The sequence below is a fragment of the Diorhabda sublineata genome, chromosome 2, assembly GCF_026230105.1.
Source record: "Diorhabda sublineata isolate icDioSubl1.1 chromosome 2, icDioSubl1.1, whole genome shotgun sequence".
In the NCBI taxonomy this organism is placed as follows: Eukaryota; Metazoa; Arthropoda; class Insecta; order Coleoptera; family Chrysomelidae; genus Diorhabda; species Diorhabda sublineata.
Genome location: NC_079475.1, coordinates 24,172,959 through 24,199,950, shown reverse-complemented (window position 1 = coordinate 24,199,950; position 26,992 = coordinate 24,172,959). Strand labels below are relative to the sequence as shown.

Genomic DNA, 26,992 nt, shown 5'->3' with positions numbered 1-26,992 from the left:
AATGTTAGGATAAACAAAAATATTTAATCACAAAATATCCAAAGGAAATTACATGGTAAAACAAATCCAAAAGGCCACATCATCGGTAATTTTTCTAATAGTTATTCCGTCGATTTTCGATGAATGACGTTTACGGCAGACAGCGGCATTTCTGGACCGTTTGTGAGTAGCTTATACTTGCTTAATGTCACACAAAGTCCGAATATTTGATTAGATTTGACAGAGACTTTCTGAATAAAAAAGGTGACAAGAATATCGAAATAAATCTAGTCATTCAACTATTAATAACTGGTTTAGTTTGATAAAACGTACTCGGTTTTTCTACAGAATTTGATTGTTTTGAAAATTTTACTAAAAACAAGACTAAATGTTTCACCTTTACTGCGAAACTAACATAATAATAGTTCGAGACGTACGCTACCTATCAGTGTCTCAAGTTGAGATTTAGTGGAAGCAACTTTTAATACAATTTTATTGGAGATTGCAATGGTCGAAAAGTTTTGTGCCCCCCGATGCTCGATGTCCAGCTTCCGATTTATACACCGGCTATTTTTCTTCCGAGTGTTTGAATCTTTTATTTTGTTTCGAAATTATTTTTCGAACAAGTCAATATAAGATAGAAGTTCGTATAAGCGATTTCTCAACGTAATGTTTCACAAATAAAGAGTGACATTTTTAAAATTAATTTATTCGGTATAGTCGTAAAATTAGAATATAATCCTATTGAAACCATTCCAGAAATATATAGCTGAGATATATTCCAATAAATTACATCTCGAAAGACACTTCAGACTTCTTTGTTGCCGTAAGAAAATAAAACAAGCTCTGCTTCGATTATACTCATAAATTTTAAGACATTCTGGCAAATTCGCTTACTTTCAACAAATTTTAAAGCAACGTCGCGTTTATAATGGAATTGTATTATAAATATAATCGTCAAATATCAATTCTTCAGATTTTCGATATCTTATTTACGTTTCGGGAGAATTTAAAGCTTCCAGATTACAGAGACGGCAAGCAAAATACACAAAAAAATAAATAGCAATAAGTTCTTAAACGGAGGGAAAAAACTATACACCAAATAATAATGTAGAACAAATGAAACAAATTGAATATTATATATTACAGCAAATTGTTGAAAGCATACATACAAACCCTTCATACATCACTGATGAGTGAAGACACTAAAGCTACCATTATACTAGGATGCTAGCATCCGGGATGCTGGCATCTCGGACTGCTATTTTATTTTAATTTTTTGCCAGTCGTCAATATAGCCCCAACGAATGAAGAGATGTTGTTGCTGATGTTACTTAGTTTAGTGTAGATCTTTTTTTAACTGTCCGTCGTGTTAAAAGCCTGTATTTTACATTGTGCAATAGTGAAACCAGATTTTTTAATTAATTTAGAATGTCACTTCCTTCTTACAAAGAGCTTCTAGGCTACATCCAAAGCGATCATAAATCTGAGGTAAGATACATCACAATAGAGTACCTGATCGGATGCTAGCAGCCTAGTATAATGCGCCGCATTTGAACCAATGCCACACAACCGATTTTGTGCATCCCGGGATACAAAAAGCGACCGGCTGCTGGCATTTGAGCATCCCAGTCGAGATGCACAAAATCGAGCCTCCGGGTGGCTGTTTTAGCATCCGATGCTGGCATCCCTAGTCTAATCGCTCCCAATTAATTTAATTTAATTTAATAAAATAAAGATTGATAGATAAATACTTATGGTTAAGAGATGAGAAAAATTTTTGATCAAAAGGAAATAAGTGCAGAAAAGATGGGTGTAAAGACAAAATATCAATTGTTAAAGTATGATCATCAATAAATGATGATACTTCCATTTGCCATAGATCCACAGGCAATTTCAACCAGAAGTATAGAGGAAAGCATCAATTTTTCAACGTCAGTTTCATTTATTAAATGCTTATAAAAGGATTTTCCAAGTTGACTAATTTGCGATCACCAAGGTGCCTCCGAATCCCGTAAAAAATTGGAGGAATTGGAATGGGAAAGATTTAGAACGTGAAATGTATTATTTATTTGAAATAAGGGGAAAAACGATCTATTAATAATACATTTCAACGTAAATGAAATATGGAGGATACAGCAATTTAACATTCATTATTGTAATTTTATTGGAGAAAGACATAATAGACCTGGGCTTGCTACTTAACAATAAGTAAATAACAAAGAGGAATATGACTCCGACAGCTCGAAATCTCATAAATTGGATATGGCTGATGATGAGTACAAATATATTAAAGGGAAACTAGCCACTTCGAATAAAGAGATGCTATTTTGTCCACCTCAATCTTCAAAATTCTTCATGAGCTCTTCACTCACTCTGGAATAGTTTTACTTTTATAATTTTGCTTTGTACACAAGTACTATGCGAAATAATCTTGATATTATTGATTACTCAAAACTTTTTGTCCCCATTGGTTTTTTATAACGTACAACGAGACTTGTTTTAATAGAAAGGTGGTTTGACTTTTCGGATATTATTAGTTTCTGATACATCGTTTGAAATTTTACATATTTCTGACAGAAAAATTAGTTTTGAGACTTTTTTTTCTCTCAGGTAATCAGGTGAATATAGAGTGAAGATAATTTCGAGTCTTAATCGGACAATGATAATCTTTTAAAGAAAGCCAAGAAAATTAGAATACTATCCTAGAAAGGGTTCATTCTATGATATGACTTGTAAGTGTTTGATTCTTGGCTTTTAAGTGGCCATATAAAGCTGACTTGCTAACATATTTTCTTCTGATTTTATGTTCCCAAACTTGAAAAATGTCTAGATGGAAGGCGATTTTAGACTAATGAAGAAGTGGGTGGAATAAAAAAATTTATTCATTTCAGTAAATGGTCGGATGAATTTATTTTATTTTTAGGATAGCATTAACATTTACAAATTTGATATATTTGGTATTATAATGTGTTTATCGGAAGGAAATACTTGATCCAGTAACTTTTTTTTTGAATCCAGCTGATACAGTTCTTTATGCATGTTTTATTTACATTATACATTATTATGATTATATTGTATTTTACGGAAGATTAGGAATAAAGAACAAATACCTGAGAGATGGAATCATGCAATAATATGCCCAACATTCAAGAGGGTAGATAAAACTAGTTGTGATAATTATGGAGGATTTTGCTAGAGCTAGCAGAAACCAACTGAACAAGTAACAAGAAAAAACAATGAGAAAAACCAGTGATTTTAAGACAAAAAACAAAGCATCAGATATTTACCTTTGAGGCGATAATGTATGAAAACTAAATCTAAGCCTAATTTTTAGGTTTATAGATTTTAAGCAACCTTACGATACGATAGATAGAAATAAAAGCGCATCCAGTGAACATTGTTTATACATTGGTATTTTTTTATGTTGTACTGTTCAAATTTGTGGGTGAAGGCCCCCAAAACAATACTTGTGTGATATATGAAAGAATTAAACAGTTTAGAAATGAATTGAGAAACTATATAAAAACTAGTCAACAGTCAAGAGCGATATTGTTGGGATATTTTCTGAAAACTGAATATTTTAAATTTGGTTAAAATATCTTGAGGCGGCCCTGTTCAAAACAAATCAGTGACACAAATTGAGAAGAAAATTATTGACTCATTCCTCTTACTTCTCAAATCTTAATTATTTATATTTAGAGTGCTCACAATGAATGTGTCGAACTGGTTTAATTCTGATTAATCGAAATTTAGAGAACTTTTAATGTACTTATCTTAATATATTTTAATACGTATTTATCGGTTTTATTTAATATATTTCGAGCTTTATTGACTTTTTTTACTGAACATCTTATTTAAATTTAGCATTTCGGATGCAAGGTTATTTGGAAAAGGAGGGGATAGAAAAAGGTCATTTAAACTGTTTCAAACTGCATTTGTTATTGCAGAAATTATTTCAGTTTTCAATAAATACTTTTGATCAATAACATTGATGCGGATAATACCTACCAAACATTAACTTTCAAAGGCCTTTGTGTTCTCCGTTCCCGCATCCATCTAGGATTAGTATTACTACCAATATCTACAATAATTTTGGCGATCTACTGTGGAATTTAACATAAACGAGGATTTATCAGAAGAGACTATCTTAGTTGTAAAATTGGGGTCTGCAACAACCCAATTACATTTGGTTCTGCGGTCAGCATTTTCAAATAATTGTTGTTCTTACTTTACTTCTAATTATTCATTCTATTAATAGTCCGGTCAAATAAGACCAAAAAATAAGAGTGAGGCTACATAAATTCCCATCAAGCTGGAAATCAATAAAATTGTTTGAAATGTGATTGAAAATGAGTTTTTCGCGATTTTCAGGAAAACGGTAAGTTTTATTAAAATATACTTCAGACAAAAATTGTAGATCATAAAATTATCTACAGAAAACGTATTGATGTTTTTTCCTACGAGTTATCGTTTCTAAGATATAACGATTCGAAAAATTGTAATCGTCAAAAAATGCAACTCTAACTGAAAAAACTATTTTCTTCTTAATACCAGGAAATCTATTCATCAAATAGTTCATCTACTTTTGGAAAGTGACAAAATCATGTACTATTTTTACACGCAATAACTGGATGTGACAAGACATCTGCATTTTACAGGAAGGGTTATATAACAATTTTCAAATTTGTGTGGAAAACAAGATTTATTTCAATGTGCTGAAGTTTTTAGAAACAATAATTCAACTCGACAAGAAGTTATTACCAAAGGCATTCGCTTTCTTATTTCTATGTATGGAGCTCCTACAAAAACTACCTGCTTAGATATGTATCGATATGCATGTTTAGTTAAAACTACTAAAAGTAAAAAAACAAGTTCAATTTAATTGTCTCATTTCAACCCCAGTTGCTGCTCCTCAACATCTTTTTCGGATATACAAGATCAAGTGTGGCTTGTGTAAATAAATACGAAAAATATTACAATATTTTCAATTATTCGATTCAAAAATGAAAATGTGGTTTATGCAAGATGGAGGTGTACCTCATTTCCCTTATAACTTTTACAAATCATCTGAGTGGTATATTTTCTCAACGATAGATTGGCAGAGAATGCAAATAAAGTCATGATGACATTTATGGGAACGTATAAATATTGTACATGAGAAAAGATACAAATTTCAGCTTATTTTTTGACATTCTCAGTTCTAAAGTCTATTTTTTATCAGAGATTACAGTTTGGTGCGAGTTTTTATAGTTCGGGATACATTTTTTGCTTCCCGTACCGCTGTCGTATCAGGGTTATTTGATATTTACATCTAAGTTTTATCTACCTAATATCTTATTCCGCTTTTATGTTGTTTATGTTGTACATTATCACCTACACTATTTTGGTATTGTTAATCTGTCTAAACCGATAGTTAATTTTTGCGGGTTGTTTTTGTCAGTGTTTTCTTTATATTATTTGTTTGTATCATTGTACTTTCATATCTGGAGTATTTTACTAAAAATATGTCATTCATTATAAACTAATATACAGTATTCATAAAAATACATTTTTTGTCATAATAATAAAACTTTAACAGCGATGCTAACTTATTTATTTTTAATTTAAGTCCTAGTTATCTCATTACCATGTTTTTACTTTATAATTTACAATTAACCATCACTTGATTCTCTTATCAATATCTAATTTTCAATTTGTCTCTTTGTAGTTTCCGAATTTCCTTCTTTCGTAATACCACACCCATTCTCCTAATTACCAATCACCAAAGTATTCCCGTAAATACTACGTTCATACTTATGCGTTGGTTGTGAGACTTCAGAACTTAAGAACCAAAGATGTTAAAGGGAGTCTTCCATATTTATAAAAGTCTCCAACAACGAGTACATTTCAAGCATACCGCGACTTGTTAATAGAACATTCTGTGAAACATCTTGGTACCGTCCGAGTTAATATGCATTTTTATCAATAGAACTAAAGCTATAAATAAAATTAATTAACAGCTTGACATATATTTAAAGGATTATTCTCAACAACATAATTTGAATCTCTTCAATATTCAAAAGCTACTGAAAACAGGAACAAATTAGAAAAACGTGAAGTCTGAGGACAGGACGGCACGTAGAACATTTAATTCAAGTTTTCTCTGCTGTTCTCTTTGTTAAATTGTGCTTGATAATTGGAATGGCAGCTTATTATTAAAATTTTTATAACTGGTATTTGACATCCTCTTCTAATGCTATGGACTGTTCAATTTTTTTATAATAAATTTATAATAACATCGTAAAAAGAGCGGATATTAATCACCTTCGCGTGTGGAATGTATGATTTCAAATAATAAAGCCATGTTTAAAAAGCTGTTATCGTGTCTTACAACGAAAATATATTCTCATTTAAATCAAGTAATTCTGTCACTAGTATTTATAAAAATAATATAATAGAAAAAAGGTGGATGGTTTCCATTATTCCACTATTATTTCATAAATTTTCTTCAAGACTGATTAATGGTTCGAAAATTCTGATGTTATTGCATTAAATTGCACTTAATAAACCCAATCCGCGGTTGTTATTTCATTCGGAATTGGCGCATATTAAATATCCAGAATAGCAGAAATGCTTATGGCGGTCAGAAGTAGAGATAAATGTGTTGGCGGCGGCATTAATTCTAACGCCCCTTTTGCCACAATAGATGTACTTCTGAAATGTTTTCTTAATTGGTTGCTATTATTTTCAAATTCATATCAGACTCGATGCGATTTAACAGGAATGCTTAATAATGCTGAAATACTATTTTCGTGTAAGCCGATTTTCAAACATTTCGTTTTGTTAATTATTATAAGGAATTCATGATAGTTAGAATTCTATATTGATGATTGTGTGTGCGAAAGTGTTCTATTTTCATAGTAATTAGTTGTTTTCGCTAGAATATTTTTTTTCTATGAAGGAATCACAATTAGACAATCTATATGAACACATACATGGTATTTTCTTCAAAATGAAGGAGCATACTCGTAAAATTACCGGTCCAAATATATTTTTTTAGTAAGACGTATGTGAGTAGACAAGAAGTCTTTTAGTGGCCGAAAACGTTCAACAACTTTTCCTATGGGACTCAGAACCGCATGTAAAATTCAGAGTTTATACTTTTGGTACACTTTTTCCTGTTTTTCAGAAAGTTGAATGACGTCGTGATGGTTCCTCGCCCCTAATTCAATCATATATATTCATATCTCTCGTACCACAGTTTTCTAAGGTTATATTACCATTACGCCAACACACTTTCTGCCATGTGCTTCTCAAAGTTATAGGTGGTCGAAGGTGACCTCATGAACTAAGATTTTCTGAGCGTCAATTTTTTCCTGTTTTCAAAATTAATTTTCAATCAGAAGTGACTTAAAATCAAAAAGATTTAGCAACAAAAACATTTGAAAGGGTCTATGAAATAATAAAATAAAAGAAATATTCCAAGTTTTTATAGAATTATCGATTTTTTATAAAAAAATTAGAAATTAATGATACTCAAAATTCGAAAATTAATCCTCTAATTTTATCTATTATTAATGTGAGTATAGTAACAAAATTGCAATGGGCCTTCCACAAATTTATTACTGTGGTAAACAATGTAAGTACCTAATAAAGTGTGGTGAAGTTATATCAATAGAGAGCTTTATGATCTATAAAATGTATAAAAATGCATACAATGAGTATCAAAATGAGAAGAATGGAGATATAAATGGAACGTCAAATATTTATTTGTTAAAAAGGTCCGGATTAAATTGCTTTATATATTTATATATACATATTACACATATTTATAATTTTACATACCGTTGCGTTTTGAGTGTTCCATGTAGTGAAAGTGACAGTTTTGTACTGCAAAACACTTTCGGGACGCTCTGGAGTAGACAACTTTAACTTAAATGCAACTCTAACCACTTCAACGACAGTTGACTGTTGACAGTTTCACTTCGATGATTTTGCATAACCTTAAAATTTTCATTTTCTGAAACTATTTGTTTTATCCGAAGGTTTGTCTAAATTAATGAATAACAATGAAATATGATGAAAAAGAAAACATCTGCGATGAAGAGTTACTCGAATCCACACCACCTGATATCACCGAAGCGGCCGTTCTTAATTCGTTACCGGATAAATCTCGTGCAAGGTACGAAAAACAGTACGAGCTCTTTATGAAGTAGTGTCACCAGAAAAAATTATGAATAAAATGTTTCTAATTCTCTATTATTTATTTTCTTTCCTCAGTGTAATTGAAAAAGTTTTGGATCTTACAAGTATGCGTCGTCTAAAAAATGTTGTGTACGCCGCGGCTGAAATACTACAATACTACGAACGTCGTATTGTCTTAGAAATTGACTATCCGTTGGATGGCAACAAAGAGGGACTTTGATTCACCGTAGCACTTACAGAAAGTATATTAAGAACATGAAAAATATAAAGAAATAAATTGAGAAAAACGAGTTTTATTAAAGCCTAAACTTCAATTAAAGTATATAAGATAAGGCACGAGAAATTAAAATGGATCTATTTTTATTGGACTCATTCAATGTTTAGGAAAGTTTCTTCGCCATTAAAATCTAGTAAAAGTTTTTTTGTGAATAAAGTGAATTGGAGCAGTGGTTAAATATTCCGTTTTTTCCGTGGAACTTTTGGGTTTTTCTATACTTAATTTGCTTTTAAAATCTATAAATGGTTGTTTCTCCAGCTTTAGTCATATTTAAACTTTTAGAAACTATACCCTGCACCAAAACATCATGTATTTTAACACTAAAATTTCCATATGTACGCTTAAATCGCACTTTAATTCTACAGGAGTATAATTAGAAGTTTATGACACTTTTATTGCACAAATTCAACAAAATAGAGCTATCAATCCCGCGTGTTACAATCCCAAGACTAGAAAAACAAGAATATGAATTAAATGAACTTCCATGGAATAATTATGAGATATAATTTGACATATAAAATTGAATCACCTTCCATATACAAAATATATAGCAATATATACTTAACTAGATAGAGAGGAAAATCCCTAGAATGAAATATTCATAGAAACATCTGAGTAAATAATTTAAATACAAGATCTTGTGGAAAATCTATTTTCCGCTCAATTGAAGTATTCATTCAATAATCAGTCTCTGCATAGATTTGTTCTGTTATGTTGGAACTTAAGTAATAAATTAGTATCTCTATGATTGGATGATTTTTGTTGTTAGTTTTTCTTGAACATTATCTAAAACATATTTTTTTGAAACTTCTTGAAACGTATTATCATTTTTAGTGTAGCAGGACAATATGATAAGATGTTATCCAGAGTCTGGAAAACGGCGAAAATGCTATAAACTATGGTTTACTTCTTCGATATCTTTCCTCATCCTGGTCATAGATTGTCACTTCACCTCTTTCGTGGTCGATTTTGTTAATGTATCGTCTGTCATTCGACATAAATGTCTGACGTTTTCGCTTCTTCCTCTGTATTGTTTCTGTTCTTGAGTGTTTTTTCCGCCATACTATGTTTTAAGGAAATCAAATCTCCATAACTGGTTATGTCAATTCCAAGGTACCTGTATTTCATTCTCTGTTGTCATTTGACCTTCTAGTTCTAATTCGCATCAAACAGATTCTTATGATGTTGTCATGCTTATATTTCAATCGAGATATTCATATTATACTGTTTTACTGTGAGATTGAAGACATTTAATAATCTTTGAGGATCATCTTCATTTTCGTCACTTATAATGGCGAAATCGGCATAGCAAAGAATTTTGGTTTCTCTGTCACCCATTCAGTAACCTTTCCCTAACCGCACCTTTTTTATGATTTCATCCATTATTATGTTGAATAACATGGAATTAAGCAAGTCTCCTTGTGTTATACCGTTATTGACTGGTAAGGGTTTTGTTTGTTTACCATTAATACGAGCCAGATTGATTGAGTATGTGTTTTAGATTATTTTGATTGCACAATAGGTGAATAACATCTTCCACTTTATTACGATCAAAGTTTCAATGTTGTATCTACCAAATTTATCCCGCTATAGTCAGCCGATCTTGTTTATCTCCTTTTTTAAACATGAGTACAATTTTATTGGTATTGGTTCGCAATATGTCCTGTATTTTACAATGTAGCAGAATTTTAGGGTAAGATTTATAAGTTCTTGTGTGAGATGTTGGCCATCGTACATTAATAGTGAAAAATTAAATTCAACAAAAAAATGCCTACTCATTTAAGTCAATTTAAAATAAATTCAATATGACAGCAACCAACTCAAGTCGTGTTTGAAATTTTCAAATAATTTACTGATATTTTAATAAAGTTAATTAAACAAATCGAGATAGGTTCCGTTCGTTGTATGTTTAATGAGAAAATGAAGCTAATTATTTCATGCGATATTATTAAATATTTGACCATTTTTTTTTATTGAATTACGCATTATTAACAGAAAAAAACTATGCAAAATTTGAAGTTAATCGGTTGTTTAAAAATAAATGAAAATTTAATTGGAAAATTCACAGGCACAGTGGAATGAAGAAAGTGTGCTGATGAATATAGTAAAAGCATATTGTTCTAACCTGTAATATACGGAATATGTTCATTATAAATAAAACATAAGTTACTTTTATTAGAGTTCAAAACCAGTTTGTTATGTGGTGTAGTGTGGTCTCCCCGTTCGGTTTTACTTTACAGCTATATAGCTAAACCTATTTATTCTTCGAAAACGGAAATAATCCTATTGATATATTTTCTACAAATTGATCACTTGTAGTGACTTTAAAGTGATCGCTTTTAGGGATGCGATAGTATTACTGTTTTTTAAGTGAATGGGACAGCTTCGCTAAAAACCAACGTTTTATTTAGACCTCTAATAACAACTTACTGCCTAGGGCAATGGAATGCTGATTCCACGATGATTTAGTTGATCAGAAAAAAGATGATTGTACCGCCTCACCCCAACTAATTTCATCTAATCAAAAATTTTGTAGAAGCTATGAAGAAAGATGCTACCTTTAGCTGTATTACTTCTAAAGTCTTCTGTTCTCCTTATATAAACTATAAATTGTCCTACGTTTGAAATCTTGAGTAGCTTTGTCAAGAGATTTCGGTTTTTCTTTACATGTTTTTCGGTTCTGTGAATGATCCACGAATATTGATTGTTCCTCGCATAACTGTCTTTTACAATTGATATTGGAAGAACTATAACTTATTTAAATATATGGAACTTGCTAAGATGACCATAATCTCCATGTAAAACAGCACTTAGTACAGCAGGTCTATTCTCACTTGAAGGAGCACAAAAGTGGAAGATAACAAACGATTTTGCCACTTTAATCGGCGCCCCATTATCAATATAACTAATATGTAATATAATAGACAATAATGTTATGATGAATTATTGGATTATATGTACTTTATTAGCTCTTACTTTGATCATAAAGAAATAAAATTATTTAGAGTTTTTATAAGGTAACTGACTTGTGTGTACACGAGTAAATACTTATCCAATACGTTTATTATGTCTAAAACCACACTATATTAAAATACCCCGAAGTATCCCTAAATATTTTTAGTCATAATCAGGATACAGAGGCACTATACTCAATTTGTTTTGAACCTACACTCTACACCGACTTTTTAAAATTCATTCATTCATTCACAATTAAAACCTTCGTTTTCATAGTCAACATTTATGTTTTCGGATTTTCTGTTAACTTTCTTTCATTTTAGTATATGATTTATAACATCCCCCAGTTGTACAACTTAATTAAGTATTCAATCCGTTCAATGATAGCATTTTCTGAATGATGTCCATTACCTTGTACTCGTCTTCGGCCCATGACTTATTCGCAATAATCCTTTTTAATATTGGATATTTATTCTTTATGTCAACACTCAAATGACTATCACTTTTTTCACTATTTGACCTTGTATCGTGTACGTAGAATGGGGCTGAAAAGCCATCGCCCATAATAATTTTTTTTTAATGAAATGATCAGCTGGCTTTTTTATCTTAACTTAACCAGCTAGTAAATTTCACTACTTTTTTTCGATTTTCATATTATAAGCGCATTTTCAAAATTCAAGTATTTTTGAAACAATTTACTTTGTACCTAAACATAGAACAAACGGATTTGATCAGTTCTGTATTTGTGTAAAATGCTCAATACTGCATCAAACTAATATTTGTTATGCATTTTTGGATCATGTCGAAGACAAACAGCGCATCGAATCTGAATAAAATTTAGTTAACTAATCTGTTATGCGTGACAGAATTTTCGATTTAGAGTCCAATAATCCAAACTAAAAAATTCTCGATGGGCAAAAGGGAAAAAAGTTGGAAATTTCGTTGTGCGATTGTTTGTTTGCATTTGTCTTAATTGCGTAAAGCCATGAGATTTCCCTTATCATTTATTCGCATGTAAACGAGCAGGGTGAAATGTCAAGCAATTTTGTTTACAACAGGAGGTTTAGATAAGAGGTGGTGTTTTTTTTCAGTTGATTTTTTACGTTGGTATAAGCCAAGAGTTTAGGAAATTTTATGCATAGCATACTATATAGGTCGGGCTTTGTTCGCAAGGTTTCCATAACAGGTCCTATCATTACAGTAAATCTAATTAGCTCAACTTTTGGGCAAAGAAAAATACAATTTTTTTAGAAAAAACGAAAATTTGTTAATAAAATATATTTATTAAACTATGAAGTTGACGGTATTGGGTTGGTGTGTTGTTGTCTGTATGTAACAGAATTATTGAGGTCGATTTTCCCCAGCGCAAAGAGTAATTTGAAATTTTGCCCACTCATTAAGAACCGATTATCATAGAATAATTTCTAAATGTGTATCATTATTATTACCAAGTTAACATACAGTGGAATCTTTCGTTTTTTTACCCAGTTAAACAATCAGATATATACGTAGTTTACTACTTAAGTTTTGAGAGAGACAAATACTCGTAGAAACAAATATTTATAATTGGATATGACTTTACTGTTTTTCAATATATTCTCTATAAAGATCAATAACCTTTTACATTGAACCTTTGAACCAATTATTGAAGCATTTTTCCATTCCAATAGAACAAAACATCCGATTTTAGCGCATCAAACGCTCAAAAGTGTATAAAAACGCTGACTTTACAATTTATTTTTGATTAGCAGGAATACGAGCAAATCATTGGTTGCTAAACAAGAACTGTACGGCAGATGATCCATTTAAAGTACCACGATCAAATTTTTTTAGCATTCCTTTTCAAAAATACAATTTTTTTGAGACATTATCAAATTATGTCCAAGTATGCCTCATGGTATGTCACATGACTGTCTTGCAATATCAGTTTGCACACAGCATCCAAGTTTTCTGGCCAAGTAGTCGATTTGGACGACAATCACGAAGTCAAAGCGAGTGAATCGACACACTGCTATTGTTTTAATCCACGTCGAAAATCATCACACGAAATCACGCGATTTAATTCCATTTTTTGGCCAAGATGAATGTTTAAACAGCTCAAAAAGTACTCGTATGACAACGCGATCTGAGTATATTCACCAATAAAAATGTCAAAACTTTTCCCAAATTTGTAGATGTAACCCTATAAATAAAATACAAGCAATTGGAAGAAATAAATTTGTTTTTAATTACCATTTCCTAGAAGGGCGACCTTTGCAATATTAGTCATAACAATTATTTTCACTGAGTTTTCAGAAATTTTCCTTCAACTCATATCAATATTGTGTTGACGTATTAATCACGTAATGAAAGGCCTCCACTGTTTCTAATTTATTTCAAAATGATGACAATAAACTGATTCAATAACTATTTCCTATAGTCATTATGAAAATAATCAGCAAAGAGAAAGCTTGTATCCATCTATCCTTGCATACACGGTCGATTATGCCGTCATTTATATAGGTTCTCAGCAGTTCGATTCTGTACAAACTTATGTAGTAGCACTTAGCCCTATATCGTATAAAATTTCATAGATATGCAATAATGTAGTGATGGAATCTTTTGTCCAGTTTATAGCTTACATGTAATTAGGTTTTTGATGGTGTGACTTTCGAATAAGATATTAATATTAAAACCATCAACACTGTTTTCCACATAAATTTTATAGACATTTATACCCTACTGATAATATCTATGAGTATAAACGTACATTACAATCTTTTTCTATGAAAATATCAACAAAAAAACTAATAATTTCATTTTACGACCTCATGAAACGTACGCATTTCACATAGGTCATTGTCTCTTTGTCCTTTCGAAATAAATTTTCAAAAAGACTACATTTACATGTATGATTTTACGAGTTTACACCAAGCCCTTATACTAACGTATAAAGATAAAAATCTCTATTTTAGGGGTAGATTAAGGTGGGTTACCCAAAACATGGTTTGAATAGACTATTTAAACACGTAAGTGGTTTGTTGCTATGATGAATTTTCGGCATTCCTCACAAACTACATCGAGTTTGGAAAAATTTTCCAAAAAATTCATCCAAAGAACATTGATTTTATGGTAATTGAGCAAGAAAACGTATTAAAAAGACTACTATAACAGATTAAAGTTTTTGAGTGTCTCCTCTATTAGTATCTAGAGATAAAGATATACGTCAATTAAATTTGCTTCAAGAAATAATAGACATCAAAATAACAAATAGTTTGGATAATCAAATTTATGAGGCTGGTGAAACGATTTTACAAGTTGATATTGGTCACGAAATAGTCCTCGTACACATATAGTAGCTAAATGAAAGATTCTCGATGGATTAGTAGGAGCAATGGGATAGCGACGACGATTGCCCAACTTTCATTCAATTTCTCTACAATAATTAAGGGTGAAGATTAAGTAGTAGCTACTTTCCAAAAAGCACTTTAACGTACTTCAAAATAATGTATCACTTAGCTCCCGGTTCCATGCCTATCTAAAAATAAGTATGACGTGGATTTGTATATTTTTGAATTTTGTATGGAGGGATATACGGGTGGTTTGTTTTCTAATTAATGCATTGTATGTATACGTAAACCAAATATCTCTACATCATCGAATGTCTAATTGAACGAATTACGTTCCCATCCATCGCATAGTAAAGATTTGAATTGAATGAAGCTGTTGAAAATTTACCTGATACACATATATGTTCCTGAGTTAGCTTACCTGCAACAGAGAAAAAAGAATCATTAGAATGATTATTCAATTTGAAAATTAACCACATGATTTCATCAATTTTTTCAGCTAGTTATTTTAAATTCTTTCCGTAACTTTGCTTCATTGTTTGTTAGTGACTTAACATCACATCTTTTTCAAACTTGAAACACTCAATGAATGTACCTCCATCCTGTTATAACATATGTGAAAATCTTAATATAGCCGTAATATTTAATCAAAATAAGAGCTGGAATTTCCACTTGAAACCTTTTTGTACAAATCCATCCATCTATATGTTTAGGATGTTTAGGATTAATCTTACTAATATAATAAATTCCACGAGTTTTTCACTTAACAATGAAACTCTCCTGTCAAACCGTCACAATTGCTGTTGATTCTACTTTCACTTTAAATATTCTCGTGTCGTTATTAAATTTGAATTTACGTTCTAGTAAACAACAAAAACATCTTTTTACGAGGGCCGTTTATTTTTCAACTTCCGAACGCTCCTTGCAGACGCTACGCGGGCAGAAGACAACTGGCATGCGCTTTAGGCGACTGCGAAGCTCTCGCATTACACACTCTGCCATTGTTGACATTCAGTCGTCAGTCGGCGTTGTGCTAAAGCCACGTAAACATATCCGTCATTAATGATGCTCCTGCCAAGTATGAATTACGAAGTGTAATTCGTTTTCTACAGACTGAAGGCAATAGTGTTACAGAAATCCAACGGATAATGAGTCATGTGTATGGGAAAAACTTCATGAATGATAGTGTCGAGAGTTTAAAGATGGCCGTAATGATGTGCGTGATGAAGGGGGCCAAGGACCCAAATTTGTCGTTTCAGATGACCTGGTTCAACGAGTTGACACAATGGGCAGCAACTTTCTTTGAAGAGGGTATTGAAAAACTTGACCACAGATATGACAAAGGTCTCAATCTCTTAGGTGATTATGTCGAAAATGTAACCGTAAGTGGTAATAAAATTATTGTTTTATATGAACTTGTCTTTTATTTATAGCCTATCGGTGGTTGAAAAATAAAACGGCCCTAGTATATGGAATGTGCAAGCACGGAGCTCTTTTTCATCCAACATTGATGTATTGATCATTTCAAGGTATTTTGGTTAGAAGCTTCGGCATGCATCAATAACGAAGTAGACTGATAATTTTTATATAGAACAGGTAATTAAGTTAAATGTAATTATAAACTCATTACCTGATACAGGACAGAAAATTAATTCCTTGAACTATAATTATGCTTGTACTATGACCATAATTGTTTTGTTTAATGATATTATGTGAGGTGAATATTGTTTATTTAACTGATTTATTGAAGGAAAAAAATGTTTCTACGATGCTGCTCTATATTTGTGACAAATATGCCAATCATAAATTCTGTAGTAATTATTAGAGAGATTCTTACAAACTGTCATTAAAATGTTCATCCTCCTCAGCTTCTGAGGTATGCATCGATCTTGTGAACAGAATTTTTAAAAAATGGACCAATATAACAGATTTTTGATAAATAGGACTATCCCTTTTCTGCATATTTTGTAAACATTGTCTGTCCCAGGCGGATATTTCGGTTTTAATAAATTTGTTCTCACAAACAATCAGAATCAGTTAGAATTCTACCAAATCTATTTCTCCGTGGTTACACAACAGTTTTAGGCAACGTCAATTGATAAAATTACTATCCAAACTCTTTGCTTTCCAATAGTCAGAAGTATACGTAGTAGAGATAATAAACACAAATTTTTTTCTGGTCTGTTCAGAACAGTGATTCCCAAAGTGGTTCGTTAATTTCTAAGATGTGAAAGTAAGAATCAAAAGGGGTCTACACAAATTCTTATCTTTAAATCATTGATTCCTAAAGGAGTATTAGTGAACTCCCAGAGATCCAAGGAAGATACTCGAAAGGCGTCTAAACAAATTTCCATCGTTAGATCTTCACAGTTGTTGAGACTTTTTGAGAATATGGTTGAAATATAGTGTCCACCAAAGTTAGTAATATCTTGAAAGTGGTTGACGAGGAAAAACAGTTTTAAAATCTTTAGAAATTCATCCGTATCGGAATTTGATTTTGAGGATAACCCAGAAGAAAGATTTGGACAAATATCCTTTTTTGAACAAATAGTAGTATTTAATAGAAACGATTTTGTGAAGCATTTTAGAATTATATACAGGTTTAAATAAAAATTGAAATGAAACAAAAGAAAAACAAGTAGAGGTTATGTGGAAAAGAAGAGGAGAAGGGGGTTTTTTAAGTTATGATATATTAATAAAAGAAAACGAAGCGTGCGCATTATAGTGGTTTTGGAAACTGTCAATAACTATTTATAGATTCTCTGTAATCCTAATAAATAGCTGGTGTATTTGTGGCTATTAATCCCAATCAGAGAAATCAGATCGGAATTAAGATATATTGTAAACACAAACGTGGAAAAGAGTAGAAAAACTTGGAAAACACTTAACCTAGTTAGATGATAGTATAGATTTAACATTTTTTTGCTCGGAGAAAATTGTTGCAATAATTTGTTTCAAAGAAGTTTTGTGCTGTTCTAATTAGTTAAGTGAACTTTCTTAACTACCAACAGATAGTTCTGAAACTCGGCATTGAGCGAAACTTAAATTGTTTTCATTAACGGCATTTAACAAAACTTAATTAAAGTAAATTATTTTCCTTAATTCAATTTCATCATAAATTTACTCCAGACTGAAAGGGGAGGATGTAGGAGAAGATATGCATCTATTACAGTAGAGCAACTAATATAAAAAAATATCCGTGGCTTTTATTCGAGCTCTTCAGACCTTTTTCTTCCTAATTTTGTGTTTTTTATAAAAAACCTTTTAGCCCAGTTAGACGTGGTTATTCTTCCGGGACTGTAGAAAGATCCCCATGGAGAAAAGGTTAAATGATGGCGGAAAACACCTCATCGGGTTTATGGATGTATATAAAGGCCCTGAGAATTTGTAACGCAATGTGTGTGTTACGACAATAAGACTTATGCTTCCAAAATATGCATGGATGACTCACAGAACTACCGATAGCATTAAGAGCACTGCCATGATTACCAGAATTCGGGCTCCTGGAAAAATTTTCAAAATCCAATATAGATACTTATTCAGGTTTCAAACAATACCCGCTCATAGTGATGTATGAAGGGTATTACTTGGTTTAAGGGAGTACGTATTGGAATCCTTTGTAAAAAAACTAGTCCAGGTTAAAGTGTATATTATCCATTATTACTTATAAGTAATTGAAAATATAAAGACAGGTTTGTGCAGTTGCAATAAGTTCCAGATCCATTGAAATATCTATTAGAAAATGAGCAATGCAAAGCATCCAAGCCAATCAGGTCCTGCTCTGTCTTATTCCAAGATAAATAAATGGACAGTTTGGTTCAGTCATGAAAGTATAAGAGAACGGAAAATAGTAGGCCAAAACAATGATCAGTGCGTAATCAGCACGTGAACATCTCGGGCGAAACAACAAATGAAAAGCCGCGTGGAAGGAGCGAGTGCATAAGCCGTTACATCAGGTGTAGTACAGGGACGGCATCGTTTTATCGTACTTCAGTGACATGGTTTGTATTTTTCTGTTGCCTAATTTTTTAATGAAGTTTTTGACTTTGAGCTATACTCCGATAAGAAAAGAGCTAAAAAGCTTCATTTTAACGCTAGCGAAAGACAAATTGTTGTGAATATTTATAAAAATGAAATGCAAGAAAATGATGACAAAACTGTTGATGACGTTATTTAGAAAGAGCAAATATTTCGGGAGTATCTTCTTCGAGTATCTACCGAATCGTTCGTGAGTACAGAGCCGACCGTAAAAAGTATCCATCAAGAAGAAAAATTAACAATTCAATTCAAAGTTACCTAGAGTAAATAAAGTTCTGAAAGTAGCTACTAAAGATAATCATTTGCCGGATTTTAAAAGATCAACATTTTATAATTTATTAATAGATATGGGGTTTGAATACAAAAAATAAGGAAGGAACAGTTTATCATTAGAAAAAGCAGAAATCTTTGTGTGAAGGCAACAAAAATTAAGAAATTTCGTGAAGAAAATACAAAAATTCACTATCTAGATGAAACATGGGTAAACGCTAAGGATAAGGTTCGAGTGGATTCTTCCATACAATACTCAAGACAAGCATTCTCGGTGTTAGCAATAAGATGCTATACATAATTATTGAAAGAAGTAAAAATTCAAATATTAGTAATACCTTATATTTAAATGAATGTGTTCCATATTTTAGCCGTAGATTTCATATCTATTCCAAACTTCACGTTTGCTTTGTAAATTTTTGTAATTATAATTGTGTATAATAGCTTATAATTTATATTATTAATCTGCTGTATGAAATCACAAATAATTTTTTTGGTGCGGATTGCGGTCCTGTTACATGCTCGGCTGTGGCGTTTTCAACCCTGATTACATGCATTATGCGTGAATATCTTTATGTTTACTATTTTTTTTTATAAATAGACTATAACAGAAGTCTATATAAGCAAAAATGTACCTAACAAACGCTCGCGATTCCTTTGTTTATTATGGCGCATACCATACTACGACAATGTCAAGAAGTTAGGGAAAGAGAGAGAAATGCGTTTTTGTCAAAACATTGTTACAATTTGTATACAAAAGCTTGTAAAAACTGAAAAACAAACATAAAAATAACTAAATAGTGAAACAAATAAAATACAATTCCAATATATAAAATAAAACCACAATGTGTAACAAAATTATAGGTAATAGTAATAAGTAATATAAGTCCATAGTAAAAATTATACCAATATGCAGCATGCCCGGAATTAAATATTATTATTAGAATAGAAGTCGTTTACAGAGTATAAGGCACTTTCCAGTAAATGTGCCCTCAAATTATTGAGGAATGCGGGAAAAGATTATATCGATTTGATTCCAATTGGCAAGTGATTGTGCATTTTTTTGCATTGTAAAATATTGAGCCCTTATCTAATTCTGAACGTGGACTAGATAGGTAAAGATCGTGCTTCGCGTCCCTAAGTGATTATCCGTGCAAACGGATTCAAAGATGAATGAGGAAGGGAGAGTCAGAATTCTCCTATTTCAAGGAATTGTCCACAACAAGCCCTAAGAATTTTACAGATTCAACGACGTCAATGGTGGTGTTAGTTAATAAAAAAGGCAGCAATGTACTTTTACATGATAAAACTTTAGTTTTAGAAACGTTGATACAAAGATTAGAATCGTTCCATGATTGATCCAAAAAAAAACTAGTTGCTTCTGCAAATATACATATTTTACCACTGATATCTAGTTAGGTGATGTCGTTTGTAAACAGGAGAAACAAAATAGAGCCTTAGTGTCTTGGGGCACTCCCATGTATTACATAATGATAAATTAGATTGAATTTGTACATAATAAATGAATGTTTATTCAATGTTGATGATGATTTTACTAATAATAAATATATTGATATTGAGAATACTCTATATATATATATATATATATATATATATATATATATATATATATATATATATATATATATATATATATATATATATATATTAGCATTAATAGATTTTAGTCTGAATGAGAATTTAACAAAATGTTTTTGTTTCTCTTCTATAAACTGGTTTAATTTATAAAGATATTTTTCTCACTTTCAATTTCCTCTTAAATCGACTCGTATTATTTGCGAGTCATCCAGTCAACAGGTTTTTTTAGTCAAGCATTCCAATGATTCAGTGCTAACGAGTTGATTCTAAATGATGTTGAATAATGAAAAAAAGAAATAAACATGAATCCAACAGGTTTTTGAATTTTTGTTTGTATAAATGTACAGAACGCGATGAGAAGTTAAACACAGATTATAATAGTTACAAAAATATCCATTATAATAAAGGTGTGTTAATTTGTCAATGTGAACTGTTTGTACAATATCTACCTATATTTCTGAATCCAGCTGATCAATTGAAAATCCATGTTGTTCTATATTCTACTTTATCCGTGTTCCAATATTAAAGTGAAAATTTGTTTACTTGAAATATAATACAGTCATTCGGTACTTTTACTTTGAAATTTTCGAAAATTGGTAATTTTATAGATTTTGATGTGCTCTTTCCGAATTTCAACTTTGCCGTATGTTTCCCGCTCGCTCGCTTGGAAAATAAAAAGCAGTTTTAGGCCAATATCTCCTCTCTTGACTCATTTTACAAAAAAAAAAACAGTTTCATATAAAATGAAACTAGGAACAACTGTCTACCATTTATGTATGAACCTATTTTTAATAAAGTCAATAGTTTTGGCGTATGAGTACTGTAAAGTGTACTCCAACACGCGTTTTGGCCATTACTCATTATTAATGAGGTAGCGGGTAGATATTTACTCTGAAAATAACGTAATACTGAAAAATTTACTCATAGAGAGATGTATATATTATGTATGCGCGCTATATTTTTCTATTTGGCTGAAACACCCTCCTTCGTTAAGGCAAGTTCAGAATGAGACAAGTTTGATCATGAAGCAAGTTTGGGCGTGAACGAAAACAATTTTGGAGCAAACGTATGATAAATCGGGTGCGAAATAGATTGTGATGAAACTGGAAATTCCATCGATGATTTGAAATTCCGGACTATGAGATTTCGATTGGTACTAGGGATAATAAATTCTCAGTACCTCGTCCATCAAGAGCTGCGAAGCGAAGGAGAATGCCTATTGTGTTATCCCATGTTATTCGTGTCCCCTTTTTCTTATCCAATTTTTTTTAAATGGCACTATATTATCCATCCTTTATAAGTGGCCTCATCATCCTAGTTGCTTCCTTTCTACGTATTTTTATATTGGTTCGACTTTTAAATCTTGTATCTTTAAATCTTGTATGCGATTTTCTGAGCCTAAAATTTCGAGTTACCCATTTCACTCATCCAAGATGTAAAAAAACACTAATAAAATTTTGAAATTTTATTAGATCTATTTTTATATAGGTTATATATTCGATTCATTTAAGTAGATATTCAAATGCGGAATAGAAATTCTTTAATTTAGGCAACCATACATAATTTGTGCAATCCTTCGTAAAATACTTGATTGAATTAATTCATAATTTATCTCTATGCATATCATTTACAAATATTTCAGTTTTTATATCAACTTTTATACCAACTTAAATTAATTAAATACATTCCCAACAAATCAATACGTCCATTTTAATCTGCTAAAAGAGGCAACGTCGCTTTATGTTGGTTCGTTGACCGAATCATCCGTCAAAATAGAAGAAACAAAGAAAGTCATCCATGTTGGTTGTAGGGACCTCACGTGAAGACCCTCCGGCGACAGACCAACGATGAAGATATCTTCGAAGCCCAACCCATTTTACCATCACCGCCATGGAATTATTATAATTTACCGATGGAATCTCAGGGCAATCGCGCTATGCCCATTTATCGGCCTTGAGCTGTCTATTGTAACGCTGTTTGTTTCAGTTGGCGGGAATGGAGTGTTAATGTTGCGGTGCCCTGGAGAAAACTGGTTTTCTTTTTTATCTCATTTATTCACATGCCACTTTACGTTCTATTGTGATTGAATTTTTATCGGTTTTAACAAATATCTATTATAAATCGCATATATCAGATTCGCTGCGTTTTACAGTGAAATATACTTCAAGAGATGTGTTTTATATCATTCAGGTTGTATTTAATCATCAATTGTTTATAATATTGGTTCGTCATTTTTGAAATATATATATAAAAAACAACAACATGAAGCAATACGCCAGTGTCAGTTAGAAACAGAAGGTCGAGGATAGTTATAATTCTATAAAGGAACCGCGGTTTCTCTTCTTATATCCATGAACCACTTAACGATTTAACGAGGGTTGACTGAAACGTATTCAGTCTAACAAAGTAATAAGACATTTTTCCCTAAATCATTCTTATTTTCCCCTGATAAGTCTATACTCTTGGTCCAGTCAATTTTTTATCAAAATAGTTGTTTACGTATACGATAACGTCCTCTCCTAACGAAACTCTTTCTTGCATGTGAAACATCAATGTTAGAACACAGGAAAAAGTCGTTGGTGACTAGATCTGGTAAATACGTTGGGTGGACAACCATTTCGTGAACTTCAACCATGTCGATCACCGAAGTGTGAGGATGTACGTTATCTTGATTGATAAGTACCTTCTTTTCTTTAAATGCGGTCGCTTCTTTATAATTTCTTCCATTACATTATCAAGCAATCATCGCCCTTTGCGATGCATTTTTTTTTCGTTTCAAGTGTGTAGTGGTGGATCCAGGTTTTATCTACAGTTATGAATAGACGTAAAAAATCATTTTGATTAAACTGTGTCAATAACTCCTTAGAAATGTTCATTCGAATGGACCAAGTGAGCAAAGGTCACACCCAACTCGCGGATAGCTTATGCATGCATAACTCTTCAATCGGTACATGGCAATTGTGTTCATTCAATATGCCGATGGTCTCTTCTATCTCTTTAATCTAATGATATCTTGATTGTCGCAGTTTCCTACCACAGGTTGGATTGAAACATGGATGGATTCGTTAGTCACACTGATCCATCCAAGTTTGAACTCAGCGGCCCTAAATTTTACGGTCTGGTGCAGTCTCCGTACACAGTGTCTAACTCCTCTTTAATTTGTATAGGCGTTTTGTCAAGCAAAAGCCAACTCTCACCACATGAACAAAAATATTAGGATGATAAGTTCTGATATCTTCAGATTGAGACCGAAAATTTTTCAGTCAGCCCTCGAACCATACGATAGGTAAGAAACTCTCAACAAAACGTGTGTCAATCAGTGAATAGCAATGTTCGGGACGACTGTTCAGTGTGCGGACTTTGCGGCACGTACCGTCATCGAGCAGCTCATGGAATGAGAAAGTATGTCGAGAAACGCACCATTCACGGGATATTGCATAATGAACTACAATATTGTTTGAGATTATTCCCAAAGGTTTCCACTAAGTAACTGTGACATTCCATTGCATTTCTCCATCGGAGAACAACTATTTCGATGTAAGTACACTGCTCAACACGGGTTACTCCTATATCTGACAACCAGCTATCTAAAAGCTAACTGTTGTTCTGCATACACATTACGCCTGCAGAACATCCAAACGACACATACACAAGTTATTATTTTTCTAATTGAAACACTAATAACCAATAATAAAAATAATTACAAGATCGTTGATAGGTTAGGTTGGAATGATTTAAAATATTTAATGTGCCAACTAAATAAAATTTTAAAACATGAGTCGGACAGAATATGCCGCTTGCAATATTTGCAGTGGTTATTAACCTTTTTAAGCAGCGAAGTGAAAACAAACATAATAAACCCAAACAAAAAGTTAAACTAATTAAATTTTAATTCAAAATTAAACAGCGGCTCATAAATGAATAACTGTTTATGAATATACGTATATTCTCCATTATCGCAAATCCTTTGAAGCCGATCTTAACTCAACGTGTATTTTCGTCCATTTTTAGGTGTAGATTAAACGAACTAGAAGTGCACACTGCAATTTCCAGGACTGGCATAGACCCAATAATAATACGTTGGATAAAAATTTACGACTCTAATTTCAGTATTTCAAAGAATGTAACGTGATCTTAAAACTCTCAAAAAAATATCGGAAAGTTGCCAAAAAAGATAATAGATATATTGTAAATAATCCATTTAAATGAAAATCGGAATATTTACTTCTACATTCGATGATGCTACAGTTGATCTTAGTGGATCTTCATGTCTAAGTGAATGTTTCTGTCTTATAGATCTGTCGGTGGAAAACTTTCTAGTTGTATTTGTATTCCTATTGTGTTTTTGTAAAGGAACCAAGTATTTACAGCAGCCAAATATAAAATATTGAAAAATACTCGAAGGATCTATCTAATCTCGTAGATGACTAGCTTTGTCTGGTTCGATAGAACAACAATTGAATAATAAGAGTTAAATTAGTCGTTTGATTTGATTATTTAAAATCTCCCACGCAGTCATTTTGGTTGCTTCTGGGCAATATTGTTATAACAAACACAATTATTAATAAACGAGGTGTTTGTAACAGGCCAATCAGCCCGTTATGTTTTCTCATTTTGCTTTGTTCACTTATTGTGGCTAAGTAGTCACTTTTGTTTTATTACCACGTTCAAGTTCTTAAAGAAATTAATGTCTTGTCGAAAGGTTTATTAAAATTTCAGATAGATTCTAAAACATCCTCTATCTATAACGCACACCAAAGATGAAACATAAAGTAAATTTGTGAGGAAACTGTTCTTTATATTGGCTGTTAAGTTGGAATGTAGCTGAAATCAAGAGCCTGTGTACATCTACATCCGTGATTTCCAAAGTGGGTCCACAGGAGACTTGACGGGGGTTGTTGTCTTGACTTCTCCTTTCAATATATGCAGTATGCTGGTTGTCGAAGGGTGTATGTTTATCTAGATTTTATTTACTTTCTAACTCAGTTCTAGAGTTTCTGGAAAATAAAGATCCTGATTTAAAAGAAAACCTCATCAATTTCAAAGCAGATTTGACAGATACGTTCAAAACAACTAATGAAGAATTTTCCATTACTATTTGTACTGTTTGCATACCATCCATCGACGCCTATCCATTGAAATGTTATATGAATCGAAATCAACCAATAAACAACTCACAACATGTTACACGACAATTTAAAAACGAAAAATTGTCGAATCATAAACAAAAACACATAGAAAAAACGATCTGAAAGATTTGTTGTGTTGAATCCAAAGGGAAGGTAAAAACTGTATGCGAGTTATGTGAAGAAAAATCCAGAACATTCTAAAAAAGTAAAACGCATAAAGATTAAATTACGTAAACAACTGACAGCATTTTATTAGTATAAATATGAATATTGTAAACATCTAGATAATAAATTGTAGTTAATTCGCTTTTAAAATTAATTTTGTTCATTCAATTTTGTAAAAATATTGTAAATTTGAGTTTAATAAATTCTTAAAAATTAATTGCGTCGGGTGATCACAGGTTATGTAATTTGTAATGGAAAACGTTCAACAAAAACAAAGATATTCAAGCAATGTTGATTGCTTTTTTTATATCCACGGTATCGTTCATTGTGAATATATTTCTCCAGTCACTGTTCTCTTACGCCCATTTCGTATCAAGCCAGTCCAGTCCATTCGCGTCTAGTCAAGTTTTGTTCAGTCAAGTCACGTCAAAATTTGCTTTCGCCCTGAATATGTCACTTGTCGAGTCTGAGTAAGTTAGTGTTATGAAGAATTTGTGACAAGATGGATGCTCTTCTGCAAGCCATAATTTTACACGGATTGTACAGAAGAAGGAAGATGAAGAAAGACGAAATTTTTGTTGGGAAAACGTTTCCTGATGTTTGCACCAGTCCCAGAGGGGACTGGCTGAAATTGTTTGGCCTGTTTTGCAACCATGGTATATGCCTGTGCCCACAGTAGAGAAATGGAAAGACATTGCTCAATCGTCTTATACGATTTGCCGAAAGCCGAACTGCATCGGGAGCATCGACAATAAACACTGCCGAATAAAGTGACCACTAAACGCTAATTCTCAGTTTTACAATTACAAACATTTTCATTCTGTAGTTTTAATGACCATCGCTGATGCAAACAATAATTTCATTTTAATCGACGTAGGAGCTTATGGTAGGGAAAACGATAGCACCGTTTTCTCAGAATCTATAATGGGAAGAGCATTTAAAGGAAATGCAATAAATATACCAAACTCCGAAAAAATTATTAATACGAATATTAATATACCTTTCTATTTAGTAGACGATGAGGGTTTTCCTTTAAGTGAAAACCTAATGGGACCTTATGCTCG

The 26,992-nt window shown here is 31.9% G+C and overlaps 1 protein-coding gene across 2 annotated transcripts in view; it reads right to left on the bottom strand.

Annotated features, from left to right (window-relative positions):
* LOC130452612 (semaphorin-2A) overlaps positions 1–26,992 on the bottom strand; it is a 1,040,595-nt gene that overhangs the window by 446,955 nt on the left and 566,648 nt on the right. The gene's annotated exons all lie outside the window — the stretch shown is intronic.